The following is a 14,019-nucleotide window of genomic DNA, read 5'->3' as shown; positions in this document are numbered from 1 at the left end:
CTTTTAGTTGGACAATAAAGTTAGTCAATTCTATGGCTTGGCCAATGTAGCCCGCCTCTAAGTAAGACAGCCATTAGGGGTTTCTTCTAGGTGCACTTAGCTTGAAAAAAAGCACATCTAGGGAATCGAACTCCGATCAACCATGGGAGGGTACTATGGTAGCAGATACTAGCTGTGTCATCGAAGTGAGAAGTAGTGTGTGTTTTAGTTGGACCATAAAGTTAACAATTCTATGTCTTGGTTAATCTAGCCCATAAATCTAAGTCTCTTCACTACTGTCCCAGTAGGGGTTCTTCTAGGTGCACTTATAGCCACTTACTTATTTCTAATCTCTTTATTTCATCTAAGTCATTAGACGATTGACCTACAAATAAGCTTGAAAAATGCACATCGAGGGAATCGAACCCTAATAAATATTGTGGATATCGTGGGAGGGTACGAACATGATGATACCACTACACTAGATGTGCACATCCAAGTGGGAAGTCACCTATTAGGATTTCAGTGGGAAGTCACCTATTAGGGTTTCTTAGGGGTTCTTCTGGGTGCACTTAGCCACATATTTCTTGTAAATCACTTATATATCTATAATGCTGGCTATGGGGTTCGAACCCATGCGCACTTGTGTGCAGAAGATCTTAAGTCTTCCCCCTTAACCTCTCGGGCAAACCAGCTAATTTTGTTCCTCAAAATTAAATTTAGCTAAACTAAATTTAAATTAATTAAATAAATATCGAAAATAAGTATGAATACTAAATTTGTATTCAGAGAAATATATTAGAAAATGATAAGAGTTGGGGCATCATAGGGTTAAACACATAGTACTCTACCTTTGCAATATATGACCAAGGAATACCATCGTCATTTATAGCTTCTATCACAATAATAAAAAAAAATTATTCTACCTCCATTGATCATATAAGTCAGACCATTCACCACACGCAAGTAAATGAGACGTTCACTATTCTTGTTATACACTTCCATTGTAAATCTTTCAACCTTTTGCAATTCTTCTTCATTGGCATTCTTAATTAGAACTAGATTTGAAGGAAACACTTCTCCACACCAAATTTTGGAACACCTTTGACAGATAATTTCAACAAACTTACTTTGTTCATGAATAGTTGGAGTTCGATATTTATAGTTGTGGTTGAACGCTATTCAAATTGATATAATCGAATCTTACAACAAAGACTATCGCATTCCTCTGTTAGGAGATAGCTTTGAAGCATATTCTTTGGTTTGGATAATGGTGGCATTGTTTTAGTCAAACAATTAATACAAATGTATTAGTAGTGGCATTGTTTTAGTCAAACAATTAATACAAATGTATTCCCAGTGGCATTGTTTTAGTCAAACAATTAATACAAATGTATTACTTGTAGAACAAACATTTTGTAGGTATATTTTTTAGTTTTAGTAATAAATTATACATTAATAGTTTGATACACTTTTTATACATTCACGACAACAAAATGGCCGATAAAGTTAGTCAATTCTATTGCTTGGTCAATCTAGCCCTATCAGGCCCATAAGAAAGCTTGAAAAATGCACATCCGCGAAATAGAACCTCGGTTGCACTTCCAGGTGGGAAGCACGGTGTGTTTTAGTTAGACCATAAAGTTAGCTACAAGAAAGCTTAAAAAAATGCACATTCGGGGAATCAAACCACGATAAGTACCGTGGGAGAGTCTATGATGTTGGGATTTATGCTCTAAAGCCTCGTAATTAATTATTTAGTTTATAACAATAATTTTTATTATTTTATTTGTAATTAATTGTTATCCATGGTACTTAAGGTGAAAGATGTAACTACAGGGGTAAAACGCACGTTTGACCCAGCTGTAATTATGAACAACTCGTGAAGAATCGACTTGCTTGTAATAGTTATATCAATGGACATAACTTGTCCTACGGTGCATAAGAGTGCAACTCTAGGTCTATAGTGAAGTGACCTAATAGTTAATGAATAAAGATCGATTAATTAAAGATTTTAATTAATTAATTTTGTATCATTGGAGCTTACAATCTGTAGGTCCATAACGTCCCCTTTGTTAGCTGATAGTAACGCTTAAAGGTTTAATTTATTTGAAAGTGTTCAAATTGATATTTAATATATTAGATATATTAAATATAAAGGAAAAAATAAATTTAATTTGAAATGTCAAATTAATATTTAATATATGAGATATATTAAATAAATAGAGAAAATAAAATTAATTTGAAACCTCAAATTAATATTTAATATATGAGATATATTAAAAATATTAAAAAAATAGAGAAAATATTTTTAATTTGAAGAGTTGAAATTAATATTTAATATATTAGATAGGTTAAATATAAATAAAGAAAAATATATTAATTTGAAGGGTTTAAATTAATATTTAATATATTATATATTTTAAAGGAAAAATATATTTATTGTATTTGATACAATTAAATATTAAACCAATTAATATATTTTGATATATTAAATAAAAATATTTTTTAAATTTGAATGAGATTCGAATAATTAAATATATATTACGATATCATATAATATCTAAATATGATTTGTATAAGGAATTATATCCTAATATATTATTTGACAAATATTCTCAGAGTCCCGGTAAATAGGACCCTTGGGTTGAGCAAAAGACACATCAATCTCTCCCACTTTCTCTCGAGAATGTAATTACATCTCTAGAGAATTCTCGAAACTCTTTTTCTTCTCCAATCCCTTTGGGATTTTCTTTCAAGAGGCTCCCACAAGCCTTGGCTTTGTGTTCGAATCATAGCAAGGAAGATCTTGTGGAATGTGGAAGAATGTTTGCATGGTTTGATTACTTCAAAAAGTCTTGCAAGCTAGGGTTTCTACAAAATAGAATTCTTATACTCATATTTATTTCTTTTGTTTTAATTCATAATAAAAATTAAAACGGTTCTCAATGCTTCCACTACGTGGATAAAGAATTCATTCCCTTCATATGATACCACTACACTAGATGTGCACATTCAAGTGGGAAGTAGTGTGTGTTTTGGTTGGACCATAAAGTTAGCATATTCTATGGCTGGGTCAATCTAGCCCTATCAGGCCCATAAGTCTAGGCCTCTTATCTACTATTACAAGAGAGTAAGTCCTTCGGGTTCTTCTCTTTATTTCATCTAAGTTATTAGAAGATTTTCCTACAAGTAAGCTTGAAAAATGCACATCTGGGAAATCCAATCCCGGCCAGTACCGTGGGAGGGTAGTATGATACCACTACACTAGATATGCACATCCAAGAGGGAAGTACTCTGTGTTTAAGTTTACCATAAAGTTAGCCAATTCCCTATATGAACCATAATGGGTGGTTAGCCAATTCCCTATATGACCCATAAGTCACCCATTATGGTTTCTTCTAGGTGCCCTTAGCCACTTATTTCTACTCTCTTTATTTAATAAAAGTCATTAGATGATAGCCACTTATTTCTATTCTCTTTATTTAATAAAAGTCATTAGATGATTGACCTTCAAGTAGCTTGATAAATGCACATCCAATAACTCGAACCTCGGTTAGTATCGTGGGAGGGTACTACGATACCACTACACTAGATGTGCTCATCCAGGAGGGAAAGATACCACTACACTAGATGTGGTAATCCAGGAGGGAAGTACTGAGTGTTGGTCCATAAACTATATTAGGCACATAAGTTTTAGCCTCTTCACTATTATTACAGGAGAGTAAGTCACCCGTTAGTTGGCTTGGTCAACCTAGCCCTATCAGGCCCATAAGTCTAAGTAGTAAGTCACTCGTTAGGGGTTCTTTTAGGTGCACTTAGCGATTTAGGGGAATTGAAGCCCGATCAGTACAATGGGAGGGTACTATGATACAACTACATCCAGGAAGGGAGTACTATGTGTTTTAGTTTGACCATAAAGTTAACCAATTCTATGTCTTGGCCAATCTAGCCCTTAAGTCTAAGCCTCCAAACTACTATTACAGGAGAGTAGGTCACACATTCGGGGTTGTTTTAAGTGTACTTAGTTGACCTACAAGTAACTTTGGAAAATGCATATCCGGGATCGAACCTCAGTCTGGACCATGGGAGGGTAGTATGATACTACTACACTCGATGTGACATCCAGGAGGGAAGTATGTTTTAGTTGGACCATTAAGTTAGCAATTCTATGTCTGGATCAATTTAGCCCATAAATCTAAGCCTCTTCACTACTATTACAGTCACCTACTAGGAGTACAATTCACCTACAAGTAAGCTTGAAAAATGCACATCTGTGAAATCAAACCCCTCAGTACCATGGGAGGGTACTATGATACCACTACACTAGATTTGCACGGGAAGTAGGTGTGTTTTAGTTGACCATAAAGTTAGACAATCCAATGGCTTGGTCAATCTAGCCCTATCAAGCCCATAAGTCTAAGCCTCTTCAGAGTGAGTTGTAAGTCATTAGGCGATTGACCAACAAGTAAGCTTGAAAAATGTGCACATCTAAGTGGGAAGTACTGTGTGTTTTAGTTGGACCATAAAGTTAGTCAATTCTATGGCTTGGTCAATCTAGTCCTATCAAGCCCGTAAGTCTAAGCCTTTTCACAACTGTTACAAGAGTAAGTCACCCATTATAGATTCTTTAAGTCATTAGAAGATTGACCTGCAAGTAGGCTGGTAGGCTCTTCACAACTATTACAAGAACAAGAGTAAGTCACCCAAGGCTCTTCACAACTATTACAAGAACAAGAGTAAGTCACCCATTATGGGTTCTTTAGTCAGTAGAAGATTGACCTGTCACCCATTATGGGTTCTTTAAGTCATTAGAAGATTGACCTACAAGTAGGCTTAGGAGTTCTTCTTTAAGTCATTAAAAGATTGACCTACTCAAAATTGCACATCCGAGGAATCAAATCTCGGTCAGTACCGTGGGAGGGTACTATGATACCACTACACTAGATGTGCACATCCAGGTGGGACGTACAATGTGTATTAGTTGGACCATAAAGTTAGCCAATTTTATGGCTTGGTCAATCTAGCCCTATCAGGTCCATAAATCTAAGCCTCTTCACTGCTCTTATAGGAGGGTAAGTCACCCATTATGGGTTCTTCTCAGTGCACTTAGCCACATATTTCTAACATTAAACATAAAGCAATTATATATTGTGGAAATTGAAAAAATATTAGACGGTCTCCACATATTTCTGATGCTAGCTATGGGGTTCGAACCCATGCGTAATTCTGTGCAAAAGATCTTAAGTCTTCCCCCAAAATCTCTCGGACAAACCATCTAATTTTCTTCATCGAAATTAAATTTTGCTTTCCTAGAAGGTTCATAGAATGATAATATTTGTCTTATACACAAATTTTCTAAATCCTAACATGTTAAGATTATTTTAAATTTTTAAAACAAAGTTACATGTTTGGATGCTGTTTTTTTTTTCGGCTTAATTAAAACAAACCTTAAAACTCCTAACACATCAATTTTTTTTGTGAGCTCCAAGAATTCTATAGAATTTATAATTATTTAATTAATAAATGTTAAATACAGTTCCTTAAATGATATTAAATGATAAAAGTGGTTGTTTTTTAAACCTAATAAACTTAAAAGTGTAGTTAAAAAAAAATATATTTATTTATTTATTTATTTATTTATTTTAGTATAATTGAAAAGGTGGGAAGGATTAGGACAAAATAATATAGTACCAGTTGTAACACTCAAATATTGAGTAAGTACAATAATATTTTTAAATTTTAAATCACTATTAAGGGAAAAAAATGAAAATAAGAAAAGCAGTTATTAAGTGATCATGATAACAAATTCAAGATGTTCAAACCGACGTCAAAACACCTAAGATATATTGCTAAAGAGATTCTCGACGATCGCACATCAACTTAAGATACGTTTTGTGCCCTTTTCATACGAGTCGTTATCAGTAAACGAGATCGAGATTTTAGGTTTCCAAAACGCTCATAGATATGTGATTATAGGTACTTTTAAGCTGCCAAACTCCACGAAAGGAAGAAAGGAAGGCAAATAGAGAGGCAAAAAAAAAAAAAAAAAAAAAAANNNGGAAAAAAAAAAAAAAAAAAAGAGGACAAAAATCTGCATCCAAAATGACAAATAGGGGAGAGAGAAATGTAGCAAGGAATGGGGCCAAGAATAAAGGATCCGTCATATTTGGGTCAACCCCATCCGTGACCTGAGGCCCAAAACCCATGTGATAAAAAGTTCTAGACTTTTAATAATATGGACTGTCATGACGTATGAAAAACCTCCTAGAATGACTACGATAGTGTTTTTAGTATGCTATTGTAACAAATATTTTTTAGAGTTAGTTAGAATTTTTTGACCTTATGTTTCTAATGACTTTTAGCAAGAGAGTATCAAAGCATCCGGAATATGAGTATCCGATTTGAAATAGGTTTGAATCATGTATTGGCTCTCGTAATTCTTGACTATATTTTATTATTTTAAAAAATATTATATCACTAGATCTCTACCTGGATATCAATAAATTATTCACATCATTCTCATTTTATTATCAATATGGTATCTTTAAACTTCTTTGATCGATCGTATTTATTTTGAGTTTCTTTTTTAGAAAATAATTTACTTAAAAATGGAAATGAGTTCTTGTGTTCCGATATTGAAAAAATAAAATAACCTTAAAAACTTGTTTAACCATTCCAATTCAACGTGTTTTTGTTGGGTTAGATTTTGAAGGGATAAAAATAAAAAACTAAAAGTAACTAATTTTGTATATATAAATACAACTCTATATATCTCCGATCAAGTCATTCCAAAATTTATTTTTGTATTAGCATTTGTTATCGATAATCATCATGTCGAAGGGAATCATGATTATTTTAATTGTGGTTATCTTTGTTAGCATTGACATGATTGAGATAAGCTGATTGGAACGAACGAATTGAAATGTACTTTAAGTGAAAAGGTGGGAAGGATTAGGACAAAATCTGACAGCAACAGAGGGATAAACATCTTTAATAAATACAATTTCGTTCTTGTTTGTTCTGTTACTTGAAAGCCGCCATAAATATTTGTCTTGGGCTCAAATAATTGAACCTCTACATAAATATCTCGCTCTTGAACCCCTCCCTCTGACCTATCATATCATTGTTGGGTCGATCCGGGGTTCCTGCATCTCCTCTCCTGCGTCTCCATGGGGGCCCTTCATACAAGTTTGTTGCTAGGAGTCCCTGTCCCTGACGTAGAATCTCTCATCAATAGAAGTTTACTGACTGCCCTGGGTCTTCAATCGACGATCTACTGCTCCCTCTCTCTTCAATCGACGATGTACTGCTCCCTCTCTCTTAGTTGCGGATGCCCATGCTTTGCTTTGATTCTCAAGCCCTAGCCTGCCTGAATCCCCAGTCAGTCAGATCGGAGTCTGGAATTCCTCCTCGCTTCAGTCCTGTTTGAACCTGTTGCAGCAACGAAACCCCTGCTACTGCAAGGCTCTGCCCGCCCTTCCCTTCTCCTAGAATCCACTCTGGGTCGGCGGAGCTGCTACTGCTACTGCTAGTCCAACTTCTTGAGCGAGATATTGAACAACGAACATTTGATGGAATTCCTTGCCTCACCCTGAGATGAGAGGTAAGGTCGATTTGACTCGAATCTTGGACCTGATCTTGACTTTAATCCTAGACCGGTTAATGATGGGGAGAAGTTTCTCTCTTTGTCATTTTGTCATCAATGCTGGCCCAGTGCTCGTCCATGCCCAATCCCAATGGACAACCCTTCGATCCGACCCCAGCTCTATTCTATATATAATCCAGCCATCTTCCCTAGTCCCATCAAGCTCTCCTATCTCTCCAAGGCCTATCCCTCTTCTCTTTCTCAACTCGAGTCTGAAGTTCAGCGGCTTTCATCGTTGACGAACACCTGCGCTAATAAGACAAAGAAGTGGGTGGGGTTCTATGCCTTCCTTGAATGAATCAGTAACAACTAATTAGTGTAATGAGGTATAAAGAGACGGATAGGGTGGGAATGGCTGGCCTATCTATCAATCATTGGTAGACCTTCCCTTTACCCGGTCACGGAGCTCTCAACGGAGTTGTTTAGGTTCTGGAATTCCGAGGGGGTTTCGGTTCGAAGGTTAGAAAATGTATGTGGTGCGAGTTAATCTCTCTCGACTAGTTACTTCAGGTGAAAGGGAAGGGTGATCGAGCCAGACGTCGATATCTCTTCTCTATGGCGGGAGGTTTCTTTCATCTCGACGAGTGTGTTGTGGGAGAGAGGGAGTACCTATGCCTCTGAATCGATAGGATGAGCATTCCTCGCAGTCGTAGGCGAAGGAGACAAGGGCGAGGCACCGAAGATGTTCGAGACTCAACCTCTATCCGTCATTAGTAATCTCAATCTGCTTTTCCTATTCACTAGTACACTGCGCGCTAAAACAAAAGGGAAGCCCCTTTCTTCTTATTAGGTTGATTGTAACCCTATCCAACCAAGGGGTCTCGCCCCTCTTTCTATCTAATTCTAAGGGTGCTTATGCACTCTACTCGTTACCACTAAACGACGAAGCCTTGAGCGGAAGGAGGGACTTGAACCCTCAACCTCAACCTTGGCAAGGCTATGCTCTACCATTAAGCTATTTCCGCCAGCTACGGTAGTGGCGAAGCACTACTGAGCAATTCACGTATCAGAGAGGGACGACTTATGTTTTTCCGCCGGACCACACTCGTCTCCGATCGAGCTACGAGCACGAGTAGGTAGGCGAGGGCGGCTGGGCTGCCTTTTCAATCAATCTCAGGCCGACCCCTAATTACTAGACCAACCTGGTGCGAGTTGTAAGGAGTCTTGGTCTCGAGTCGAGTTGGGGCCTCATTTCATTCTCGTAACGGGAGTGAGTGCACCGCAAGACCAAACAAGTGACTTCCTCCCAGCGTCGGTCTTTAAAGTTCAGTCATTTCCTAAGCTAAGAAAGCTAAATCCTCTTCTTCTACTGATACGATAATCCAAGCAGCAGCTCCATGAGTCCGCTCGTAACCAGTCGATTCCTGAGCCATTTGTTCTCCCCTCTCGGTTGGCGTTTGCCAGCCACTAGAGCAAGTAAGAGAACAATCAGTGAATAAACAAGAAGAACCCACCCACCCATTATTACCTACCAGATTGTACACCTTTGTGTCTGGCTATTTATATGGATGTGCATAAAGAAGGGACGGGACATCTCTCTACTTTTTTTGGGGGGTGAATCGAGAGGTAATAGGTAGGCAGCAGCGGCACCTCACGAACTTCTGACTGAGGCAGTACCATCCTGCAAGCATTTTCGAGTGGATGCATACACACACGTCTTTTCTTTTGTTCATATTCCTGCGCAGTTAAGAGCCAAATTGTCCCCAAGGCCACCGCTTCTTTCTTTCTTGGATATGCTCAGTCCGGGTATAGATGCTATGACGTGAAATCCAAGAGATTCTCTGATTATCCTTTCATGTTCTCTTTAATGAGGTCGCCTCATATTTTCTTTAACCTAATTAATCAGCCAGCCCCGTGGGAGAATGGTGATGGAGATGTATTGCGGCCTTCTCCTGTTCATCAACTCTCACCTCATTATTCTGCAGTTGATGTTACGGATCCACTCTGAACTTCAGGCCAGCAGCTTTGCTCAGCATCTTCTGCCGATTGTCAGCCTGTTCTGTTGACCTCAGAGGATTCCAGTCACCCGGCACAACATCTTTCTTCTCGACTGCGAAACCATTATGTTGCCCAGGCTAGGACTACTCTAGAAGATCAGCAGTCGTGACCAGTTGCTTCCCTTCCAGTCGCTTCCTCAGATTCTGAATCCCTCTCTCTGGTTCGTTGATCCTCTCGACCTTTCCCGTTGCAGTTAGTCTTTAGAAAGAGTTTTTCCCAAGAGAGCTTACCTCATCTCAGTTCAATCTTCTCATTCACCTGAATCATTTGCTTCAGCCTGAAATCATTCTTGCTGGAGAGATGCTATGCAGGAAGAAGGAAAAAAAGAAGACTGAGTCTTATTGCCGGAAACAAGCCATTGGCTGCAAGTAGATTTACAAGATCAAGCATAAAGCATATGGCTCGCGTTAGAGATACAAAGCTAGCTAAAGGATTCCTTCCCTTGAGTCGACCCCCTGAAAAGATAGGGGAAAGATTTGCCCGCTAAAACACCATTCGTGTTATCCTTGCCTTGGCTGCAATCAAAATGCCCTGCCTGATTTCAATCAACTTGATGTGAAGAATGCCTTTCAACAACATAGGGGAAGCGGGGATCCGCAAGAATCTCTTTCTATTTAGCCTCCTCTAACTACAGGCCTTCTCCTAGGAATCCTATAACTAACTCACTCTTAGGTATGCAAGCTCAAGAAAGCTATTTACGGATCTATATGCTTCGATTGGCTAAAGCAGGCACCAAGAGCTAAGAAGGGGGCCCTGATTGAAGAAATTTAGCTTGTTTCTCACTGCTTGATTTTGGATAAAGGGTTCCGGCTACAGTGGAACCGTGGGGATTCTGAGATTTTCTTTGTCGACGTCATGGTCGTTGCCTCATCCTTCTTTTATACGTTACACATTCTAACCGGGAATGATTGATTCTTCTCTTTGATTCGATTTCATCAAGGAGCTTGACAACCAATTTGTCTCTCTCTTTCATCCGCTGTATTACTTTCTCGGCATGGAGGTATCTCGCTCTACCTCTGAACTTCGCCTAACCCAAACAAAGTATACTCAAAAAAGGAATTCTTATCTCGTCGAGACTGCCCTGCGCTACGCCTATATCTCCCGGTGCCAAGCTGCCCCTACTCTTGGTAGGCTGCCATGATGACCGACACTCTACCTCGGGCTTTTGTTCTTGGTCGGAATCTCATTTCCTAGAGCGCTAAGAAGCAGCCCCTGCCTTACCTCTTCAACCAACATCTATAAAAAAGCCTTTCCCCTTTGATTGAATAATAAGAAAGTCAAGTCAAGCTTTTTAGCTGCTAGATCCCGCGCTTTACTAATAACAAAGTCAAGGCTCTGATCATCGAGAGTAGGTTCTTTTCAGATCCAAAAAAGAAAATATCAATGTCTTCTTTCTGACTTTCAGTTTTCCAACAGCAATTACACATTCCCTCAGCCTCTGATTACAGTCGAAGTGCCATTGCTCATATTCTGCCGTTCGGAAGAAAATCTGATGCGAGGACCCGATCCACCAACTATCTAGAAATGTTGGCAAACAGGGCCAACGTAGTGACCAAGACTCCCTTTGTTCTGATCATCATGGCTTTCTTTTTGTTTCCCTTTGCCCGGCACTCAAAACTCAAGTGACCTTTCTTCTTGCAAGACCAACACTCTATCCATGTTTTTCATGTCTTCTCACTTTGTGCTTATTCTTTGTTTTGAAACATATTCTTTTGCGCAGCATTAGTCTTTTCAAACTGCTGTTCAAATCTCTTTTCAGCCGGAGCCTAAAGAAAATGGGAGGATCAATCATAGAAATAGAACAAGGAGGAGTTTCACAGGAGAGAGTGGTTGTCAAAGACTCAAATGACTGAAGCGGACTTCCCGGTCACTGATCACTCTTTTGTATAGGGTAGACTCTCCGAGAAATTCTTTGAGAATCTTCTTCATCTTGTCTAAGTGCTGATACACGCTCGTCCCCTCAAGCATCTTGCTTGGAAAAAACCGTTGCCGAAGAATTGACCATTGTCACTGACTCATACATTCCCCGTCAGAGGTACAGGGGAATCTCCCATCTTTCTCATGCAGACTCAATGTCTCCCACTGAAACGAGTACCTTATCCTTGACCACCATTAGCACAGCTTCGAAGAACTTTTTCTTTCTTGTCTACAACTATCGATGCTGTTCATATGCCTTCTTTTGTTGTTTGGCTACAACAACATCATCACTCACTTGATTGAAGAAGCCATTAGCGCCAGATCTGCCTCTCTTTTCTCAAGAATGAAAAAAAGGATCCTGTTCTTTGAGAAGCAACTGCATTCTCATCTTCCAAACATATACATTTAAAGGTTCCATTCCATTTTGCGATCCTTGACAATCGTATGCGTTAATGCAGTAATCATATCAGCAACTATAGATCCAGAAGATTGTATCGCTACCATATCCGCATAACCTGGACTCTCATACCAGATGATAACCATCTTTAGCTGAAAGAAAGAACAAACAAAACAAATTGATAGGAATGTGCAGAGCTGAGACCTGCTGTTGTTGAGTGGCAGTAAATGAGAGAGAGAGAAAGAGAGTTTGATTTGATTCGAAAAACGGTATCTATATTGATAGAAATATCTAAAGTCAAATATGAAAATACTCTTTGAGATCACTCTACTCTCTCTAGACAACGGATTTCTTGTGTGTATCCTACTCTCATCTCAAAACCCAACCTCAGAAAAACTACATGCTTTCCCTGAATTTCTTTGTGCGCTGCGGAGTCCTTTTAAAAGACCCAATCACCCAAGCAAGGGGCGTGGCGTGTCTAACTACCTCATGGATAGCATCCACAAGACAATTAGCCTAGAAATGGATGCATCATTTTGCTATCTCTCACGACCCCCTAGAAAATTGTAAGGTCACAAACCGCCCTCTACAGGGAATAATGGGAAATGGTGCTAAAGCAGGACCCGTGACTACAAAACTGACTGCTCAATCAAGACTTGAGTCACCTTGGAGTAAGTCAAGCCACATACTCAACAACGTCTCCCTCCGTCTGAACTGTGGAATCGAAACACAAACGAATAACTTCAAAGACTGGATCTGCAGATCTACGTGTATTACAAAATGCGGGTTTTCTTCAATCAGGTTCTCAAGGAACTTCAAAAGACCAAACGATTGAATCCCAAACTCTTTCTGTCTGGCAGAACCTCCCGAGTTTTGAGAGAAAACGATTTTAGCGAGATTTATCAAATGTTTCAAAGCGGCGAAACCTCGAGATACTTTTCACTTGTCTTCTGTGAGTTTGAGACCTTCCGACTACTCGACGCAAGTCCTTATCTCGACAAAATCCCCTTCCTTAAAGTCGACTATTCTTCAATCAAAAAAAGACACCCAACGACCTCTCATGGATTGAGTTAGATAGTGCCACCCAGGTTTGGAACCCACTTTTGAGAAGTGAATGTGCACGCATGCATCATAACCTAATTGGTCGGAGGTCCAAGGGGTCCATAGAAGACAAATCAGATATTCTTTTGCCTTTGTCAGAGAGAAAGAGTCGAAACAAAGGGTACGCTCTAACGAAGATTTGCTCGGGGCTGTTCACTTTCATTTTGTCGCCTGGTATCTTGAATGAAACCTCTTTGCTTGCGGGAGCAGGAGTGGAAACGTCTGAGAGAGCGCTTGGCGAAAGAATCGTGTGGCGCGGTGAAAGGTTGAACGTTGGGGTTTCCGGCCCCCCTCCCCTGGTCTTCACCTAATTGTGGAAGAGGTGAGTTGAGTATCCACTCTCTCTCTCGTGCCTTTGCTTGTTCCTGTTCGTCTATTCGGGATAGCCCACATACATGAAGAGAAGAAGAGAAGAGGGGGGTGGTTCCTTGATATTAAGGCGTCAAGGCGGTCGAAGAAGGCGTGGAAGCAACCGATGCTTTGGTCATTCACCTTCCTTGATGCAGTCTGTGCTTGCTCTCATGCTGGCAAAAGCTGGGGTTTGGGCCGGTTTTACCTACTATTGGATTTGAACCAATGACTCTCGCCGTATGAAAGCGATACTCTAACCGCTGAGTCAAGTAGGTCAAGCTGAGTCAAGTCAGAGAAAATAGACCCCTATAAGATAAGAGAAAGCCGCGCAACCTGAGTTCCCTTATACTATACTATACCCTGACCCTTACTATACAATGGGGAGCAGAGCGTTAAGAAAGAGAAAGAAAGCATTATCACTATATGTATGAAATTCAGCTGCGGCTAGCACGCTAAGATCAACCACTTGGAGAACGTGGAGCCTTTCTTTCTCGGTCGTCTGTCTTTCTCGTTGTGGATTCCGATTCATGCGGTCGTTCTCCGTTGCATTCGTCTTTTCACTCCCCACTCTACACCATAACAAAATGTTTCCACTATATCTTAGGAGTCGTCAAAGGAAGGCGGGTCC

At 39.4% G+C, this 14,019-nt stretch overlaps 2 non-coding genes across 2 annotated transcripts; both read right to left on the bottom strand.

The window, feature by feature from the left end:
* Positions 1 to 591: 591 nt before the first annotated feature.
* On the bottom strand, positions 592 to 674 carry TRNAL-UAA. The gene has a single exon. It is a non-coding gene; the product is annotated as a tRNA-Leu (tRNA).
* A 12,919-nt stretch (positions 675 to 13,593) lies between these two features.
* TRNAM-CAU lies at positions 13,594 to 13,666 on the bottom strand. The gene has a single exon. It is a non-coding gene; the product is annotated as a tRNA-Met (tRNA).
* Positions 13,667 to 14,019: the final 353 nt, after the last annotated feature.

This window comes from Cucurbita moschata, unplaced genomic scaffold (genome assembly GCF_002738365.1).
Source record: "Cucurbita moschata cultivar Rifu unplaced genomic scaffold, Cmos_1.0 Cmo_Scf00026, whole genome shotgun sequence".
NCBI lineage: Eukaryota > Viridiplantae > Streptophyta > Magnoliopsida > Cucurbitales > Cucurbitaceae > Cucurbita > Cucurbita moschata.
The sequence above is the reverse complement of the archived record's forward strand: the minus strand, read 5'-3'. Positions and strand labels throughout refer to the sequence as shown.